Raw genomic sequence first — 21,671 nt, forward strand, 5'->3', positions numbered from 1 at the left:
TGCTGTGCGTAGGGTTGCCCCCCTTGCCCAGAAGGATAACTAGACTGGACGGTGGGTTGGCCCTGCTATACGTAGGGTTGCCCCCTGCCCAGAAGGATACCCTTGTTGGACTGCTGGTTGACCTTGAGGGGTGTAATTTTTCCCAGCTTGTCCAGTGGGATACCCTTGCTGGAAACCAGGTTGGCCTTGTTGGATGTAAGGCTGCCCTGGCTGACCAGACGGATAACCTTGCTGGATACCAGGTTGCCCTGGGTAACCAGAAGGTTGACTCTGATAGGAAAAGGATGGACCTCCCATGGCCGAAGGTTGTCCCGGGTAGGGTTGTCCTTGTGGGCCCCCAGATTGTCCTGGGTAAGACTGGCCATAAAGTGGTTGCCCTTGGGGGGCTTGCACATAAGGTGGCTGGCCTAGATTAGGTGGTCCTTGAGGCTGTCCAGGAATTGCCCGGTGCCCATGAAAAGTATGAGTAACGGGATCATAAGTAATGTCTAATGGTGTCGAGACTTCAACGAAAGGTTGAAGAGGCGCGGATTGAACGTGCTCGAGGTACTGACCATTAGAATCATAATAAAAGAGTGGACCTTGGTAATTCGGGTCCACAATGGGTTGCCCATGGGCATCATATGGCCCCCCTCCTGGAACAGGGCCAGAAAAGGGCTGAGCACTTTGTGCAGGATCGATGACTCCAAACGAAACCCCTGGTTGGCCATTGCTCACTTGACTGTGAGAGGGACCAGCCCCAGGGTTTGTAGATGAAGATGTTGTCACAGCACTGACGACTGGAGTTGAGTACGCTACACAAACAGTTGGATTTGTGGGAACTGAGGTAACAGGCGTATTAGGGGGTTGCGAAAGAAAGGGTTCCGTGGTGGCAATGACACTGGGATCCCATATAGTTGTAGAAGGCATTTTGGCAGCTATTATATCCCTCATTGATTGATACCGTGGAGGGAGTGGAGAAGTATCTGGAATGGGAGTTTCAATACTTGACACCACGGGTGTCTCACCTGCGCTGGGAGATGTCTCATCCATTTGGGAAGTTGACATCGGAGACGACATACTGGGAGGGATAACAGGAATATCGTCTCATCAGGCTCCCAGATAGGGTTCCAATCTTCTTCGTAATCCTCGTCGCCCGGGGCACGTACGTTGATAGGCTGGATACTCGGGACAATCGGAAGAGTACCGCTTACAACTGGTACCTCAGGAGCAACAGAAGATGGAGAACCTTGATCACTTGGACCGGGAGTTGATGGGTCAGCCAGGATGACAAACCCCACACAAAACCCTAAAGGAAACTAACGACAAAGACCCTACTCAAACTAACGCATACAAAATCTAACCAGGTAATGTTATCGTGGCCGAATACATTTTTAAGACACAGGAACTGAACTTGACCTTTTCATGTTTCAAGAGTCGAGAAAAGGACGAAAAGATGACTCTAGTCTCCTTCGAATCTTTAATGAGCACGAAGTGACAAGAAGCTCACTGGCACCTTTTCATTTAGGGAGTCCGAAAAGGATCAAAAGTGACTGCTCTGGAGATTCTAGGCAAAGGGTTTACCAAGCAATCCGTAAAACTGCTTATACACCTCGGCAATCGTATGAGAACCAAGGACTTTCCGTACTGCAGTCAATCTTCCCTAATGCTGTGTTCGGTGCGTTACGGCTCGCGGGGCGGCAGACTCGGCTTCCCATGGATCAAGGTCGATAACCTAGTGGGGTCTCCCCTATATACGCGACGGTACGTGGGAGCTCAAATCTGTGCTAGACCACTATCGAGTCACAAGAGGAGGAATCACCCAACCGTAATGTGAAACAACAGTGACTAGGTTTAACGACGACGGAGCACGTCTCTAGCCTAGACCTCTACAATATGAGCGTTAAGTTCCAATGCGTTTTTAGATTTATTCAGTTTATTTTATGGTTGATCTTGAATTAAGTTTCGGTTTCAGGCCTTATCGTATGATCTCTCACAATTACCTAAATGCAAACTACATGCCAAAGAATACCATTTTGTTCGATGAATTCTAACTATGAGAAGGTTAAGAGCTTTCAATCAAACAAAATGAACTCAAACAACCAAACAATCTAATGCAGCTAATGAAAAAGAAATAAAAATTTTCCTTTTGAGAACACAAATCAGAGATGCTCTTCTTTTCATTAACTATTGAATGCAAAAGATGCTAGTTTGATTTCTCTTTCAATGGCACTATGCACTTTAAAATGAATTTTGAGAGACAGCAACACCGAGCAAAAGAATTAAAATCACTCAATGAAAAGCACAACAAGCATGAAAAGAGCCGATTGAACCCTAGCAACTGTGATCTGTGCCTGGGTAGTGAAACAATCCAAGGATCGGTTCAACAACAATCACCTCAACCAAACAAGCAAAGAAAGCGAAAAGAGGAAGGTTTCCGCAGTAGCAAAGGCAAGCAGCAATGAACTTTTGCGAACAAGTGAACAAGCAAACAAGACAAGGTCAGTCCAGTGGAAGCTGGATGATGGCACTAGGTCACGAGACACAAAAACGAAATTCGTCCAACAAGAATTTGCAAGCAAGTGTGTAATAGTTCAAACAATAAATATCAAGTCATAAACCAAGTAGAAAAAGCTGGAGATAGTCAAACCAACAGGCTCAGGAGGCAAAATTGAGACAAATTCAATTTTACAGGATCAGCGCGGGTAGCGCTCAGCAACTGTGCGCTAACAAGAGGTCACGCGTAGCAACTTGGCGCTGTCAGCACGGAAGGACACGACTTAAGCTCGCTGGTTCGATTTCAGAACCGTCGCAACTATTTTACGTACAAGCGCGATGAAAACAGGTTTAAAGAAACAGCTATGCGCTGTCAGCACAACTGTTTTGATATAAACCGTGCTGAGGCTAAAAAAGAGGCAAAATCAAGCCAAGAACTCCCAAACCAAGGCCAGAACTCTTTAAAAAATTAAGACACTTCCCAGATTGAACCAGGAGGGCTACAAGCAGAGAACTAATCCCCAATTTCAAAAAGAGAGAACAATCAAATTCAAACGCAAAGATGGACAAAAGAGACAAAAGGCCAGCTCCCCAGCGGAGTCGCCAAATTGTTGGAGAGGTAAATCCCCTCTACGGATAGAGGCGATCCCTACTAGCCCAGAATGGGTTTAGCAACAATCAATCAATGCTACTGTGAAAGTTCCTAATTGCAATTAAAAGAGAGGCAAAGAACACCTACTTGGATTCCAACGCTATTGTTTGATGAAGAGATGCCGCTCTCGCTCCTTCGCTCTGGCCGGTCACGATCTTCCACGATCTCCGCGAATAGATACCTGCACACACGAAGAGACAGACAAACACAAGCGTGAAATCTAATAAAAGCAATTATACATCAGTCAGAAAGGATGTAATTCACATTAACCATTACAAAGACAAATGAGAATGGAACCATAACAGTAGTCATCTATTATTAAATCAATAACAGAGAAAGGTACAACTGATGTTCTGACACTGAGTCCTTCTCTTGAGGGTCCAGCCAGCAAGTCTCTTAAGCATTCACCCTTGGAGGTAGATTCTCCCAATACAAAAGCTCTCTCTCACACAAGCAATACTCACAACCTTCCTTGAGCTTCCTCTAACAACACCACACTTGTCACACCAACTACCTACTAACAGCAGCAATCCAAGCACTATGAATTCCACACTATCCAAAAACTAGCTGCTCATGGTAATGGTGGAGGTTTAAATAGAGAAGGAGTCTCCATGAATGGTGGGAGGACAAGCTTATCTTCAAGGAAGGTGGTTCCAAATGACGAACAGACATGCCATAGAAGGGAGGGCGATACTCACTGTTAGAAAATTATATATTACGGAGCAATGGAACACATAAAATATTGCAGAAATATAAACACAGAAAACGCACAAAACAAGAGAGACACAGATATACGTGGTTCACCCAGTTTGGGCTACGTCCACCCCGAACAGCCAGTCCTTCCTTTCTATTATCCAGCAAAATGAAGAGATACAACCTACAGCAAAACCGCTGTAATATCCTCTGTTTTCTCTCACAGTCTCACCTCTATGTTTCTCGCTCGCCGAATACACATATATCACAGCCTCAAATACAATGCCCTCATATAAAGAGAGGGGTTGCCTTCTAGGGCAAAAAACCCTAAACTAAACATAAGTTCTACCGTCAGATCATCCGCCTAATGAACGGCCCAGATTGACTAGAAATTACTATACTTTTACAAGGCAATTTTACAGTTGTTTTTAGCTTCGGGGGCGCTACCCCCGAAACCCCCCGCCAGGGGGGGGCTCCATAAAGTCGCTGCCGCCCCCCCTGGACCCCCCACGGCAGCGATCATTTTACGGGCGGCGTTGCCGCCCCATTTCAAACTGGGGTCCAAAATGTCGGTACTATAGAAGATAATCAGGGTCCACACCCAACAATCTCCCACTTGGAGACTGATTGTAGCAACTCCACCGCTGCTCCATTTGCTGGACAATGACTCCTCTTTGGACCTGGCTGTTTCTCATCTTCATCGTCATCCTTGAAGACCAACTGAAACTGAGCATATTCTCAGTTTCTCCCTGGTTACAACTTTTGTTAGCATATCTGCAGGGTTCTGGCTAGTGTGTATCTTTTCCAGCTTCAACTCTCCATCTTCCAACACTGATCGTATGAAATGGTACTTGAGCTGTATGTGTTTTGTCCTGGAATGAAATGCTGAGTTCTTTGGAAGATGAATGGCACTTTGACTATCACTGTATAACGTGCCCATATCATGCTCCTTACCCAATTCACCCATAAACCTTTGTAACCAAATCATTTCTTTACTAGCCTCTGTAGCAGCAACATACTCTGCTTCTGTTGTTGAGAGTGCAACAACACTTTGGATTTTTGAAACCTAACTGACAGCTGTTCCTCCGACAGTAAATACATATCTTGTAGTGCTCCTCCTATTATCTCTTTCACCTGCCATATCTGCATCAACATATCCTTGTAGGGATATGTTTGAACCACCAAAGCATAATGCCTGATTTGTGGTACCTCTCAAATATCTGAGAATCCATTTCACTACCATCCAATGTTCCTTTCCTGGATTGTTCATGTACCTGCTTACAACTCCCACTGCATGTGCAATATCAGGCCTTGTGCAGACCATTGCATACATTAAACTTCCAACTGCTGATGCATATGGAACTTTAGACATATAATCCATGTCTTCTTGGGTTTTTGGGCACATTTCTTTGCTAAGTTTGAAATGGCTAGCAAAAGGTGTACTAACTGGTTTTCCATTTTGCATGTTAAATCTTTTCAACACCTTTTGTATGTACTCATTCTGAGACAACGTTAATTTTCTATTTTTCCTGTCTCTAGTTATTCTCATACCAAGGATTTGTTTTGCAGCACCCAAATCCTTCATTGCAAATGAATTTGCCAATTTTCTTTTGAGCACATTTATTTCCTGCATGTTAGATCCTGCAACAAGCATGTCATCTACATACAATAACAATATAATATAGCTGCCATCATTTTGCTTTTTCAGATAAACACAATGATCAGAGTGACATCTAGTATAACCTTGTTCAGACATAAACTTGTCAAATTTTAGATACCACTTCCTTGGAGCCTGTTTTAAACCATACAAGCTCTTCTTCAACCTGCACACAAGTTTCTCCTTCCCTTTCACCTCATATCCTTGTGGCTGCTGCATATATATCTCTTCCTCCAAATCCCCATGGAGAAAGGTTGTCTTTACATCTAACTGCTCAAGATGCAAATCTTCAGCTACTACAAGACTTAAAATAGTTCTGATTGAAGTCATTTTAACAACAGGAGAAAATATTTCATCAAAATCAATACCTTTCTTCTGTGCAAACCCCTTCACCACAAGTCTAGCTTTGTACCTTTGCTTTCCTCCATCTTCTTCCTTCAGCCTGTAAACCCATTTATTCTTCAATGTAGTTTTTCCTGTAGGCAACCTGACTAAATCCCAAGTCTGGTTATGCATTAAGGAGTCCATCTCTTCTTCCATGGCTACCTCCCACTTCTTCTTGTTTTCAACCTGCATTGCTTCTTCATAACATTCAGGTTCATCGGAATCAGTCAACAATAAATAATATAATGAAGGAGAGTATCGTTCAGGAGGTCTACCTATCCTGGTAGATCTTCTAACACCACTTTCAGGTGTTTGGGGTGCCTGTTGCTGTTGTGGTGGTTGCTGTTGTTGTGGTTGTTGATTATTATTATTTTCAGGCACCTTTACTTTTTCAGTGATTTCATCAAGGACTACGTATTCCTTGTTTTCCTTTTCCTGTTTCTTTTCCTGCAACTGATTCTTATACAAGACCTTTTCATTGAATATTACATCTCTGCTCCTAATGATTTTGTGATTTTCGTAATCATATAAGCGATAACCAAAATCATTAACACCATATCCAATAAAGGTACATTTCTTTGACTTTGCCTCAAGCTTTGTTCTATTTTCTTTATCAATATGGACAAAGGCCTCACAACCAAAAGGCTTTAAAATAGAGTAGTTTACCTTTTTACCTGTCCATGCTTCCTCTGGAACACCACCATCCAAGGAACTTGAAGGCCCTCTGTTTATTAGATAAACAACAGTATCTACAGCATCTGCCCAAAACTGTAAAGGCAATCCTGCATGCAATCTCATGCACCTTGCACGCTCCATGATTGTTCTGTTCATCCTTTCTGACACACCATTTTCTTGTGGTGTTCTTGGAACTGTCTTCTCTCTGCGAATTCCATGCTCTGAACAGTACCTATCAAACTCTTTGCTGCAATATTCACCTCCATTGTCTGATCTAAGACACTTCAATTTCTTTCCTGTCTCAATCTCAACCAAAGCTTTCCATTTCTTGAAAGTATCAAATACATCAGATTTATTCTTAATACAATAAATCCAAGTTTTTCTAGTTGCATCATCAATAAAAGTAACATAATAACGAGAGCCACCAAGAGATGATACCTGAGCAGGTCCCCATACGTCTGTATGCACAAGCTCTAATTTTTCGTTCTTCTTTTCTTTCCCAACTCTGAGAAATCTGACTCTCTTCTGTTTTCCATAAATGCAGTTCTCACAGAAGTCCAAATCAACATTCTTCAAACCTGGCAACAAATTCCTTGAGTGAAGAATCTTCATCCCTTTTTCACTCATGTGTCCGAGCCTATGATGCCATAATGCTGCATCTGCTCCTTTGGAAGTCAAAGCATTAACATAGTTAGAAATACCATTGCATAAATACAATGTACCAACCTTTTCACCTTTTGCTATTACTAGGGCTCCTTTTGTGACCTTCCAAGCTTTATCTGTGAAAGTTGTCACACAACCTTCACTGCCTAACTGCCCTGTTGAAATCAGATTTTTCTTTAGATCTAGAACATGCCTTACCTCCTTTAGTAGCCATTGGTTTCCATTCTGCTGTTTTACAAGAACCTTACCCATTCCAACAATTTTACAGGGTTTGTCATCACCCAGACGAACTTGTCCAAAATCTCCTTGAACATAGTCATAAAAGTATTTCTTTTCAGGTGTGGCATGGAATGAGGCCCCTGAATCTACCACCCAGGAATCAGTAATATTTTCGAAAGAAAGAATCAAAGCATCTTGTAACACCTCACCTGTCACATTTGCTTCATGATTGTTTTCTTGTTGTGCATCTCCTTCTTTTCCCTTCCGAGATCTACAGTCTTTCTTTAGGTGTCCTTTCTTTCCACATTTCCAGCACACTATCCCTGATCTGGACTTGGATCTGCCTTTCCTTGATTTACTGCGATATCCTGAGCTCTTTCCTCTTTCCATTTTTCTTCCTCTAGACTCTGCACTCAAATCATTTCCCGATGTCTCACCGGAGCTTTTCCGTCGCATTTCCTCGCTAAGGATAGCACCGACAACATCATCAAACTTTAAAGTACTAGATCCAGAAACGGAGTTACTAATGGCCATTACCAAACCATTCCAACTTTCTGGTAATGAGCACAAGAATAACAGAACTCTAACTTCATCATCAAAGTTTACCCCTACAGAACTTAACTGGCTTGTAACTGTATTAAAATCATTTAAATGGTTTGCAACAGATCCACCTTCCGACATATTCATATTAAATAACCGTTTCATAAGAAATACCTTGTTTGAGGCCGAGGGTTTTTCATATAGTTTCGACAATGTCTGCATCAAACCCTCTGTCGTGGTTTCCTTCGAAATGTTGAAGGCGACTGACGCAGCAAGACACAATCGTATTGTTCCGAGTGCCTTTCTATCGAGAAGGTTCCATTCTTCGTCTTTCATACCCGTCGGCATCTTTGTTTTTCCGCCCAATGGTAGGTATAGATCTTTCTGATACAGATAATATTCCATATGCATCTTCCACAGCGAGAAGTTTTGGCCGTTAAATTTCTCGACCCTAAACTTACCATCTTCCGCCATTTCTCCCACTCGAACCAGGAACCCTTCTTTCCTGCGAGTTTATCAGCCAAATAGACCTTCGGCTCTGATACCAGTTGTTAGAAAATTATATATTACGGAGCAATGGAACACATAAAATATTGCAGAAATATAAACACAGAAAACGCACAAAACAAGAGAGACACAGATATACGTGGTTCACCCAGTTTGGGCTACGTCCACCCCGAACAGCCAGTCCTTCCTTTCTATTATCCAGCAAAATGAAGAGATACAACCTACAGCAAAACCGCTGTAATATCCTCTGTTTTCTCTCACAGTCTCACCTCTATGTTTCTCGCTCGCCGAATACACATATATCACAGCCTCAAATACAATGCCCTCATATAAAGAGAGGGGTTGCCTTCTAGGGCAAAAAACCCTAAACTAAACATAAGTTCTACCGTCAGATCATCCGCCTAATGAACGGCCCAGATTGACTAGAAATTACTATACTTTTACAAGGCAATTTTACAGTTGTTTTTAGCTTCGGGGGCTGCTGCCCCGAAACCCCCCGCTAGGGGGGGGCTCCATAAAGTCGCTGCCGCCCCCCCTGGACCCCCCACGGCAGTGATCATTTTACGGGCGGCGTTGCCGCCCCATTTCAAACTGGGGTCCAAAATGCTGGTACTATAGAAGATAATCAGGCTCCACACCCAACACTCACAAGGCCAACAACCAAGTCTGGAACCATCTGGAAGGCTGGCTGTTGGAACAAATTCGCCCAAACTGGATCAGCGCGGGTGTAACACTGAACTGACGCGCTGACAGCGCATCACAATAACAGTGAAGACTGTGTCAGCGCGGCTTAATACTCTCATGGGATGCGCTGGCGTATAAAATTCGACCAGCGCCGGAAACCCGTGTGCTTCCGTGCTGGCAGCGCATCAGTAACACTATAAGCCGCCCGTCAGCGCGGTTATTTTAATAATAGACGCGTTGATGCAGTAAACTTTGGAAAAGTGGGTCATTTGGCCAGTTTAGAGAGCATGAGCATGGTGCATTTGATTCCATGAGACATTAGGGAGACTGACAGGGAGACAGTGACAAATTACTGCGTAACAATTACATTATCAAAATAAGGGTGGACAACCCTATGACTCTTTTACAACTACGCGCTCCGCACCCACAAAATGTGGAGTCTTTACATTGGAATTACAATCTTTGACCAAATTCTGGGCTCTAATCCCTAAAACTACCCTTGGGGGATCCCACGCCTAACAGGCCCCCAACACAAACATCGTGACTCGCCCTCGAGTCACTCTGTAGGTGCAGAGATCTTTGTGTGAAGACCTCCCAACTCTGATTGGATCGCTGCAAGTTCGGCAGCGCACTGAGCGGTTGCCTGTTGAACTTCTTCTATGCACTGTTTAGTGACTGTTGTCGCCGAACTGCTGCCCTGAAAGCTCTCCTGAGTTGCTTGCAGCTGCACAATATTTGCTTCAATGGAGGCTGTAATGGTATACGCCTCATCAATCCACGGCTATAGTCGTGCTTTCAAAACTGCTTCTTTATGTCAAGCGACATACACTTGTTCCTTGAGCGCCTTTGCCTGCTACATCCTGGCAAGCCTCTTCATAAGGGCAACCGTCTACATGGTCCCTTTTACCTCATCGTATCTTTGCTGCAGCTCGCACACCTTTGTCTCTAGGCGCTCTGTGTTTGGGTCCACCTGCAGGGTGGTGAGGACCTCGAATGATTGATCGAATAGCTTTGTGCAGTTTGTCATTGCATTGTTAACCATGGCCATTTTTGTTGTGATCACAGTGGTGCGTTGTTCCTTAACCTCCGGCGGAGTTGAAGGTTGGGCCTTCAACTGTAGTTTTGTTATTGAAGGTTCAACTCCAGCTGAACCCTGGCCATTTTTGCTCTAGCTTAGTGCACTCTTGTCACTAAATTTCGGACGCACACTTCCACCGGTTCCTCTGCTTGGATGGCTAACTCTGGGACCATCTGGGAGGCTTCCTCCACAACCTGCACTATCTGTCTGTTCTGTTCCATAGCCTCGTTGCACTGTAGGCTCAACTTCTCAATGTTGATGCGTTGTTCACTCATTACCTATAGCGCGCAACCCTCCCTGGCTCATAGTTCTGCAACGACTCCATCCTACAAAAGATAGAGTGTCTCCCGATGGAGCTCAGCCATGTTTAACTCGATCCCTTTCAAGCTGCTAATGATAGGCCTACCGGCCTCATTTTCTGTAACGAGTGCTCCATGTTGTTATAGAGATTTTTGGGCACTGCAACCCCAAGCATAAATGTCCATAAACCAAGGGCTCCTAAGTCCCTAAAGGTATTGTTCCAACCCCTAGAAGAACAAGGTCAACTAATTACAACATCTCCCAGAAATTCTCCATGAAAAACTACTCATAACTGGTCAAAACTGGACCATTTCACCTGCTCCATAGGAAAAGTATGTTGCATCCCACCTAAATACACACAGTAGGTGCGTTGCATGTCAAAAATCCCTTCTATGGGGTGCGATGGGCGAGAAGGGACAAATGGCAGGGTCAATCCGCAAGGTGGAGAAGCATGGAATCTTCCAGAAACTTCTCCTGTGACACTTGCCTCTCTGAATTCGACCAGGGATGAGTAAGAGATCATCAATCTCCAAGTGGAATCAAGAACTATCAGAGGGAAGACACTAATCAAATCTCAAAAGCTGACTCACCTCCCTTGCAAACATCTATATATGGATCCCTCATCCCAGAGATCCAGAGGCTGGAATTTTGCATCTTGTAAGGAAGTGTTGCTGGTTTCTTGGTGCAATATCATAGCGTTGGGTGATCTAAGCTTTTCATGAGGGGAAGAAGGGCTTCTTGCTGAGAGGATGATGTTGGGTCAGAACAATTGGTTGTAATTCTCTTGGCTCTTTCTTGATTATCAATAAAGCTATTCAAGTTTTCCTCCACATGCTTGCATGATTAATGTTTTATGCATTTGTGTGGTCAATGTACATCTGATCCTATATTGTTTATAATAATAGATCTATGTTCTTGGATAGTATTATGCTGCTTTGATTCTACAGGTACCCTGTGAAGCTGGGTGGACAAGGAAGCGAGTAGAAAAAGATCTATCAGAAGGGAGAGGAATCGAACAAGGAACCAAGTGCAAGACAGAGGTTGGTCTCCTATATTCTTCTCTCATCTATCTCTCATAAAGGAAAACGAAAGTAGTTTTAATTTGTTTGTTTCTAAGGTAGCTACCAACCTTAGTGGGATTAGAATTTCTGCATAGACACTATTCCCGGTAACAAAATGGCGAGAGATGGGTCGAACATATGTCCAAACATGCTGGTCAGTCTCAGATTTCCTTTTCTGATACCTTCTTCGGCTGGTTCAGTCGGTGGAGGTAAACCAAGTGAAATATACTACGGTTGCATCAGTGAGATCTTTTCCAAGGCGAAGGCAGTCAAAATAGAACCATATCCAAAGTTCTTCAATCTTTTGTTTTTCACCTTGGTCAACTGTTCTTTCATCACAAGGAGTACTGCATCACACCAGTTGAACACCTTCGGTTCGAGATATTCTAAGGCGTACTACATATAAGACCGGTTGGCCACATGAAGAGCCGCACCACCAGCCATCCTACCAAAGGTGAACAGAATGGTCCTCAAAGACCTGCCAGTGACATCTCGGATGATGATCTTGCTGTGTTTACTCGGCTGAGATCCCTCTCTGTAATACCTGCGAACGTAATCTCTCATAGATTCGCCTCCACGGGCCGAACCTGATAAAGAGATAAGGGCACCCCACCTCGATAAGCCGGTCAAAAAATAGATGTCCACGACAGCCAAGGGGATGGATTTTCCCCTCATCTGGAACACCTGGCTAGTAGGTTCCCCAAGCATCGAGCAAATACTACAACAAGTTGATTTGTTGCCTCATGCTAGAGATGCGGAAAAACTTCAGCAGGCCATAGTTCCGTAGTGCATTTACTGTAATCGGATCATGTAAAGCAAGCATGTCCTCTTCTTCATGCTCACGTTCTCGCCATGTAATAGGCATTTTGCTCCAATAAATCTCTGAAAAAAAACAAGAGAAGAGTTAGATCCTGATTTGGTGAGAAACAAGCAAAAAATTTCCATTCAAAACTGTGCACAAAATTTCCCTCCTTGTGCCCATCACACCTCCAGCATTGTTCTGGGTGTGTTTCATGCCAACTGTCCTGTGAGTAGGCCAACATGCAATGCACCTTTCGATATAGAAAGGGTGCGATGGAGCCAGAGGGAGTTTTTCAAACCCCAGGGGCTCAGAATAACCAGAAATCAGGCTCAGAATGCAAAATGGAAAGGATGAAATGAAAGAGATCAGTTTTAGCTCCTACCTGGTCCAGACAGCGCCACAAATCGTCCACAAAATCTCCCGAAATCAGCTGGCGAAAATCAAAGGGGAAAGCACCTCCAAAGCTCTAACAAGCCAAAGTTCAAATGAAATGGTAAAATGAGGGGTAAAAGCACTTTTAAATTACTTTTTACGTAACTCAAGTAAAATATTAGTGTATTAACTCATTTTCCAAACATGTATTGTTCATTTCTAACTAGTTTGATGAAGCAATTGAGCATGCAGCGCAACCTTTGAAGGAACAAAGTCATTAATGGTAGATTCAAGAAATAACCATTATATCGAGTAGTTTTAACGCGGAATTCAAGCTCGTTAAAAAATAAACATAAGAAATGAGCAAGTGTTTCCCCCAGCGTTTAAGTTCATTAAAAAATGAACCAATAACCATCATGAATGTATTACTTCAGCCTTTGAAGCCTTGGTTGTGTTCTCATCATCACCTCCACTCTGTATTGGCCGATCATTCACCTCCACTTGATTGTTTACCCCTTTTGAGGAACAGCTGCGAAGAGTGATCTTGTTAGCCATCCTTGTGACACTGCCATGATTGGAAAATTCCAAGCCTTACCTGGAATCAGCTGCTACCCGAATCTATCACTCGTTCCTCAAAAAACGAGTCTCCTTTAAGTTCTTTTCAACTGACTCGTAAAATATGAAAATATTTCCAAGCCATTGGACTCTCTAGCTCGTTAAAGTGACCGGAAGTGCTATCCCTCCATTATATTTTAATCTTTTTGGACCTGAGGGATTATTACACAAAAAGATTGAGCGCTTGTCTTGTTCGGCTTGTTAAAATTACCGAAAATTCATCCCTTTCGTATTATTTTATACTTTTTCGGACTTAAGGGATTAGATGATGAAAAAGGATTTTGGAGTTTCCTTTACGTTCCTTTTCAGACTCTCTAAAATTGAAAAGGACCAAGTTATCTTTGTCGTTAAACTCATTAAAACCTAACAGCGACAAACTTGTCCATAACAGACAAGAACGAGTTTCACTATCACTAGGCTCGTTAAAATATAGCGATGGGTTTGCTCGAAGGGAAAATTATAGAACAAGAATATGTTATCCTCCTCAAGCTTGACAAAAATAAAGAGGTACTGATCAGCAATTACTGGGGAAAAGTTGGGAAGAAAACTTGAAGAAACTTTGTTGGTAGCAAGTCGCTCTTGAACATGACACTTTCACTCCGCATCCGAGTCGGGTTGGGTTGTTCCATTCACTGGTCACATCACCATGGTTCCATCGCACCATCCACATTTGGGGTTAATGCTACTAATCCATCATGTCAGTGTCGCCGATATGTTCAAGAGAAGTCGCTCAGAGAATTCACCTGTGTCTCACCCACTATAATACATTTTCGCTCCATTCTTTCATGACTGCCACCCTGAACCGTATATCACCAGATTGTTTTCACCTCCATTAAAATCGTTTGCTCTGTTCCGTGTCATTTATGTGGGATTCACTAAGGCCCTCCTATGACAGATCGCTTCTTGTCGACATCAGCTCATTATCCAAGAAGTCGATCTAGGAACAACCCTTTCAGTACTTTGAAGCTTGAATGCCTCAATGGCAAGTTTGTCACTTCCGGCGACAAGTTTACATCAATGGCCTTTGACCGAAAGATTTTACGTGGTGTTCGACGCCAAGTCCCTTATTCACACCACGTGAATTGTACTGCAGTACCTTGAGGATCATTATCATTATCGTTGATTCCTCTTGCGCCTGTTAACAACTTACATCATTGGTTGGTAATCAGGCGATGTCTTTCCATGTTCGACTCCAGAACATCTCTCACATGGATCGACTTGTACTTTGAGTGAAGATCGAACAAGATTGAAGACCCCAGATCTAGTTTCATCCATCCGGGCTGCATTCAGGAAAATAAAGACATCAAATGTACATCATTGCTGCACAGATAATCATCCAATCTAAGGGATGATGGCTCTACCAGAATCATCAGTCTACACTCATACGATTATCTGTCCTATGTACATGAAAATGAATTTATAAAGCTAAGCATGGAAATTCCCACCTCAGCTAGATCATGAAAATAAAATGAAGATAATGTATTGTATTGTATCTTATTACAGGTCACCTCCCAGCTCAAAAAAACTTTGGATCCTCATGATAAAGCATTTCACCCGACATCAAAAGATTAACGACCTCATGCTTTAGGGGGCAACTGTTATAGACATTTTTGGGCACTGCAACCCCAAGCATAAATGTCCATAAACCAAGGGCTCCTAAGTCCCTAAAGGTGTTTTTCCAACCCTAGAAGAACAAGGCCAACTAATTACAGCATCTCCCAGAAGTTCTCCATGAAAAACTACTCAGAACTAGTCAAAACTGGACCATTTCACCTGCTCCATAGGCAAAGTGCGTTGCATCCAACCTAAATACACACAGTAGGTGTGTTGCATGTCAAAAATCCCTTCTATGGGGTGCGATGGGTGAGAAGGGACAAATGGCAGGGTCAATCCGCAAGGTGGAGAAGCATGGAATCTTCCAGAAACTTCTCCTGTAACACTTGCCTCTCTGAATTTGACCAGGGATGAGTAAGAGATCATCAATCTCCAAGTGGAATCAAGAACTATCAAAGGGAAGACACTAATCAAATCTCAAAAGCTGACTCACCTCCCTTGCAAACATCTATATATGGATCCCTCATCCCAGATACCCAGAGGCTGGAATTTTGCATCTTGTAAGGAAGTGCTACTGGTTTCTTGGTGCAATATCATAGTGTTGTGGAGGTAAATCCCCTCTGCGGACAGAGACGATCCCTACTAGCCCAGACCGGGTCTAGCAACAATCAAACAATGCTATCACGCAAGTTCCTAATTGCAAATTAAAGGTGGATGATGAGAACCTACTTGGATTCCAACGCTAATATTCGTAGAAGAGACGTCGCTCTCGTTCCTTTGCTTCGGCTGGTCACGATCCCCACGATCTCCATGATTGGACACCTGCACATGCAAAGAACAATGCAAATACAAGCATAAAATCCAATAGATGCAATTATATATCAGTCAGAAAAGATATAACTCAACATCAATCATTACAAAGGATAATGAGAGTGGAACCATAATGATAGTCATCTATTATTGATAAATAACAAAGAAGAATACAACCATAGTTCTGACGTCAAATCCTCCTTTGGCTGGGTGATCAGCTACACAAGTATTTGCAAAGCTTGTTGGGATGGGAAACAAGCCTCTCTCTCCTTGGTGACAAGAATCTCCTTACTTAGATTTGGCCTTATGGATGCAAAGAAGGCTCTAGCAACTTCAATCTCTTGAACTCCTGGAACTCTTACTATCACTAGCACTAGCTTGCCCAAAGCATACAGACAAGTTTTTATAGATAGAGGGGAAGGAGATAAGATCAATCACAATTTCCATGGGATTGGCTTTATCACTTAGAAGCTTCCATGAAGGGTGGAAAACCACTTCCCTTCTATGGAGATTCGAAGCCAAACCATCCTAACTCAACACGGATTCAGTTGGTGAATGGGTTAAGGAGAACCTTAGGAAGTTTGTTTGTTAAAAACTTTACCCAACTGGGTTGGTGTGAGTGTGACTCTGAGACAGAGCGCCATTGGCACACCCTCTTTAGAGGATTTCCCCCATTGGCGTGAGCAGTACACTGTGGAACTGCGCCAATGCAAAAAGAGGTATTTTTATGGGTATTCTGCATGAGATGTTTTCAGGGCATATGAAGCTCATACTTAGGGGAATATAATGCAAGTGGTTTCAGGTCATGTCACTTCTCACAGGTCTCGGAATGAGTCCTCCAGTGTGCGGGAGAGGGGTAACAGGGATGGTGACAAACGGTGACAAATTATTGTGTAACAGATGCCCCCTAAAGCATGAAGACCGAGGGAGAGAGAGGGGTGAAATGCTTTGACAAGAACATGCGTAACTGAAAACACTGCCACCAGAGAACCTGCGTAAAGAAGTACAACTGATATCTCAAGTACATGATACATGTGGTATGGGCGCACCCATCCATAACAGAGCACACAAGAATCTAGATCCAAGGTATGGGCACAGCCATCCAGTGAGGATCGATAAATAAACTCAGGCATGGTCGCAACCATCCAGTGAATGAGTCATGTAATGATCATAATAAGCCACAAATCGCAGCCTGGATTCCAACAAACAAAATCCAGGGTCTTGCGCTCCATCTCGACCCGACAGAGTACAAGTTCAGGCATGCGAATACATGAGTTGGAGCCAAACATGCATGAACATCGTCTGATTACCAGCCAATAGTGAAAATTGTTAACAGACGCGAGAGGTACCACCAATAATGACAATGGCCCTCAAGGTACTATAGGTACAATCTGCGGCATGCGAATCAATGATCTGGCATCGAACACCCACAGAATCATTCGATCGGAGGCCAATGATGAAAACCTCACGTCGAACACGAAGAACCTGCCATTGAGGCATGCAGGCTCCAAGGCACCAGAAGGGAGTCTCTAGATCAGCTTCCTGGATAATGAGGTGAAGTCGACAGGAAGTGACCTTGATCAAAGGTGGGCCATGGTGTTTCCCACATCATTGACATGAGACAGAGGAAGAATGTTGTGGTGAATCAGAATTATGTGAGGTATCAGAGGGAGGGTTGTAATTCTGCAGAGGTCAACTTCTCTTGAACATATCAGCGGCACTACAGTGGACTTGGCAGTATTTGACATTAAATGATCAAGGGTCATGGTGACAAGGCAATGAGCAGATGAGAGGCCAAACAGGATAACCCAAACCCACGGAGGCTAGTGTAAAACAAGATGAGAGGTTCCCACCCAGATATGAATGCAGACAAGTGCCATGTTCAAGAGCGACATACTGTAGACACGACAATAATTATGGTTCCATTTTACCCACCATTTCTGGCGAGTACCCCAGTTATTTTTAACAAGCTTGACGGGGATGGCATATGCTTGTAAGGTGTCATTACGACAGAATCCGATGTCATTAAGTTTTAACGAGTCTGACAAAGGAAGAACTCGGTGTCTTTTCCTGTTTAGAGAGTCCGAAAAGACAGCAGAAAAGTGAACTGCAGGGGGGTCCTTTTTCGTAAAGTTGTGTCTCTCGAGCCTGAAAAAGTATAAAACAATGCTCGAAAGAACCGCCTGACCATTACGACCGAGGAGTACTTTTCATATGTAGTGACATCGACCTGAAAAAGTAAAAAAGCGATCGATATCACGTCGTTTCGTAACCATTAATGAACCTGAAACGACAAGGGTCCGACGATCTTTTCATTTTTTACATGGTCGGAAAAGAGTTTAAAGACGACTACCTCTTATTTACATTTAACGAGTCAAGAGGGATAACTCAGCGATCTTTTCATGTTTAGCGAGTTAGAAAAGAGCTGAAAGATGACTCCACAGTGACTTTTTCGTGTATTTACCGAGTCTGAAAAAGTATAAAATACAACTCGTTTCACCATCGAAGTTGCATAAAAGACCTGTCGCTGCATAAGAAGCAAGCGTAAAATCCATTTTCGACCAAAAATATATTAAAATATTCAAAAAAATAACTTTTTAAACCTAAGTATAAGTCAAAAAGTTTATAAATATGGTGAAAATGGTAAAAATAGAATTACTTTTACTTTTTACCTCTTTGAATAGTAGCAATGGTCTATTTGGGGAGTGAACTTCAGACGGTGATTACAGCCAATCCATGCAACCATTCGGGATTTCGTCGGTTCCAGGTAAGAGGCGCTTCCCTTAGCTCCATTTCCATACATTTTTATGAATTTTGGCTTCCTGATTGAGCCTCTGTAAGGAGGATTTCAAAATTTAGGGTTGTGCCCATTGGCGCGGGTATCCGGCACGGACCCGTACTAATGGGGTGATTTTTCTAAAGGGGTTGCGCCAATCGCGCAACCTAATTTTTCCTTTGAAATTTCCCATTTCATTTTAAATTCGTCTGGATTATAGACTTACTAGTGTTCTAATAATGATTTATTCATCCTTGTGGGCGTAGGAAAACAGGCAAAATGGTGGTGGAATGGAAAGAAAGGGAGCATGATGTCGTAGATGCCCTGGCTATAGAGGACGAGGGATGCATGAACGCCTTAAGAGACTGTGGTCTCAAGAAATTCTTCCTCACATCTTACCTGCGAGCTCAGCCCGAGCTATTGCAGTTCATAGTTGACGCTTGGGATGTTGATGACCAAGTATTCCGCTTACGGGACCAAGTATTAGAGCTTGATGTGTCCGATGTGTATTTCATCACTGGGCTATCACGGAGAGGGGCGAGGCCCATCTTGACTGGAAGTAGACCTTCCGGGGAGAAGATGAGTGAAGTGATGGACCGAGTGTGTACAGGGACACAATTTGGGAAAAACAGTGCCAAGGTAGATATCGCCACCATTCGGGACTTGGTTCTTAAGCTGATACTATTCACCATCACTCGTGCAGCTGGGGTACAGGCGCCCCATGAGGCGAGAAAGAATCATCTGCTACTAGCGACAGAATGCCTCAGCCCCACCATTTTTGACTGGGCTACAGTGGTGACCACCAATATCCAAAGGCACCTTACAAAGTGTAAGCGAGGAGGAGTGAAACAGTTTGGGTATGGCTCAATTGTAGTGTCGTTCTTCTTGGAACGATTACTCATTTTTCAGATTCAGGGAGCTATAGTGGCTGATCCATTGCCACGAGAGCCTAGGATGGCTCGCTGGGCAGCACTGATGCCCAGAGGAGGAGGGGGCCAGAAGATGTCCTGGCGGCCCGAGTTCTTTATATGGCTCCGCCGTCAGCTGATTATGGTGGAGGATTGGCCATACGCGGGGACTGATTTCACCGGGGATCCAGATCTCCCACTGCCAGAGGGAGAGGAGTGGGACAAGGAGCTGGGTATGATCTCTTTGTTTTTGATGTTTTATGTATCTTTTGTTTTTGTCAATACATGCATGTTCTGATGACAGTTGTATATATATGTAGACGTTGGCCCAGAGCGACCAGCTGGCTTGTCTCCTGTAGCGCGGAGGGTCCAGCCCACAGCTGACCCTCAAGCAGAGGGTGCCGTGGGGGAAGAGCTGGTTCAGAATCTTGAGGGACTCACTCGAGGGATTCCGGGTTACGCTAGACTGGCGGATGTGCCCTTTGCATACCAGAGGCACACAGTGGGGGTGCCGAGTCGTATCCATCATCTGTTGAGACGATTGGTGCACGCGGTGACATGCTATCATGAGCACCACCGCGATTAGACTTCTAGGCTTCTTTTATGCATATTTTTTGAGGGACATGTCGTCCCTGGATGTATCAGGATGAACATGTATTATTTTTTGAACTATATAATGCACGTGGTGCAAACATTGCGACACACACACACACACACACATATATATATATATATATACATATGCCTATGGTTTATTATTGTGTTTTTATGTGCTTGCTTGTATGATGTTTTGATTATAAATTACGCAAATGTATATCTAATACATGATTAGCCAATGCATCAGATAATGTGTTTAATCGTCGTGGAATATGCTGATATGTGATAAAGTCAAAATTCCTTTCTAACAATTTAACACGTAAGTACAACCTTAAAATGTGACGGTCTCTAACGGAATATCGCCCATTGAGCTGATGGACGACAAGCTGAGAGTCTAGGTTAACAACCAATGTACGAATATTGAGATTAATCGCCTTGGATAATAATTCAATAACAGCACTATATTCAGCAACATTGTTTGTAGTACAGCCTAAACACACACCTTGAAGATCTATCAACTCACCGTGAGGATCGTAGATCACCCACGCTGCAGAGGACAAATTGCGAGTGCTGCGGCAGGCACCATCAACAAAACCAACATAAGGTGCACCTGACATCTGCACAAGAAGCAAAAACACAATAAGGGGCAATCATGCCTTCACACCAAGCTAAAAACATGAAAACACACACACACACACATGCATGTATAAATCGAAGTGCATGGAATTATGCATAGTACTTTTTCAAGTACAGCCCATTGCGGGGCTTGTCAAGGGGATTACCTTTGTAGTCAACTAGCTCATATGCCCCCTTCTGCAACACTTTCTTTACAATATAAGGGCCTAGCCACATGGGCTCGAGTTTTCCTGCCCCCAGCTTGTCATTTGCTTGGTCGTATAGCAGGACTAGATCTCCCTCAACAAAGGAACGAGGATGGATGGTATGGTCGAAGTGAGTTTTAACTCTCTTCTTTTGAGCTTTGATAGCTAGAGAGGCTAGGTGATGGGTCTCGTCCAGCCGTTCTAGGTAAAGAAGTCGTTCCTCTACCGGAGTAGTGTTGGGAAGCAACTCGACGGCTATTTTTAACAAAGGGATTTCAGATTCTATAGGAAGGGTAGCCTCCAGTCCGTAAACTAGTTGAAATGAAGTGAAACCGGTGGCATCTTTCACAGAGGTTCGGTAGGCCCACAAGGCGGCAAACAACAACAGATGCCAATTTGACTTATGCATGTCAACAGTACGTTGAAGCATCGTAACCAAAATTTTGTTAACAGCTTCAACTAGGCCGTTGGACTGAGGATAGTACGGGGTCGAACTATCATGCCATAAGCCTAGTTGGGTTGTTAGTTCGGTCATCATGTGATTACGGAAATGCTTTCCGTGATCCGTGACGATGGCCTGCGGAACTCCAAACCGTGTAATAACATGATTGAACAAAAACTGCGCCGCTGTGTGACCGTCTTCAGTTAATGTGGGCATCGCCTCAGCCCATTTGGTAAAGTAATCGACGGCAACGATAATAAACCCATGCCCCCCGGCTGAGTGAGGCTTACAGGTTGTATAATCAATGCCCCATTTTGCAAAAGGGCCAATGGTGACAACAGGGTGCAGTGGAGCTGGTGGCGCACGCATCTTCCGTTGGTATATCT

This window comes from Pinus tabuliformis, chromosome 3_1, assembly GCF_031772625.1.
Source record: "Pinus tabuliformis cultivar Carrire ecotype Pingquan chromosome 3_1, CPIR1, whole genome shotgun sequence".
Taxonomy (NCBI): domain Eukaryota; kingdom Viridiplantae; phylum Streptophyta; class Pinopsida; order Pinales; family Pinaceae; genus Pinus; species Pinus tabuliformis.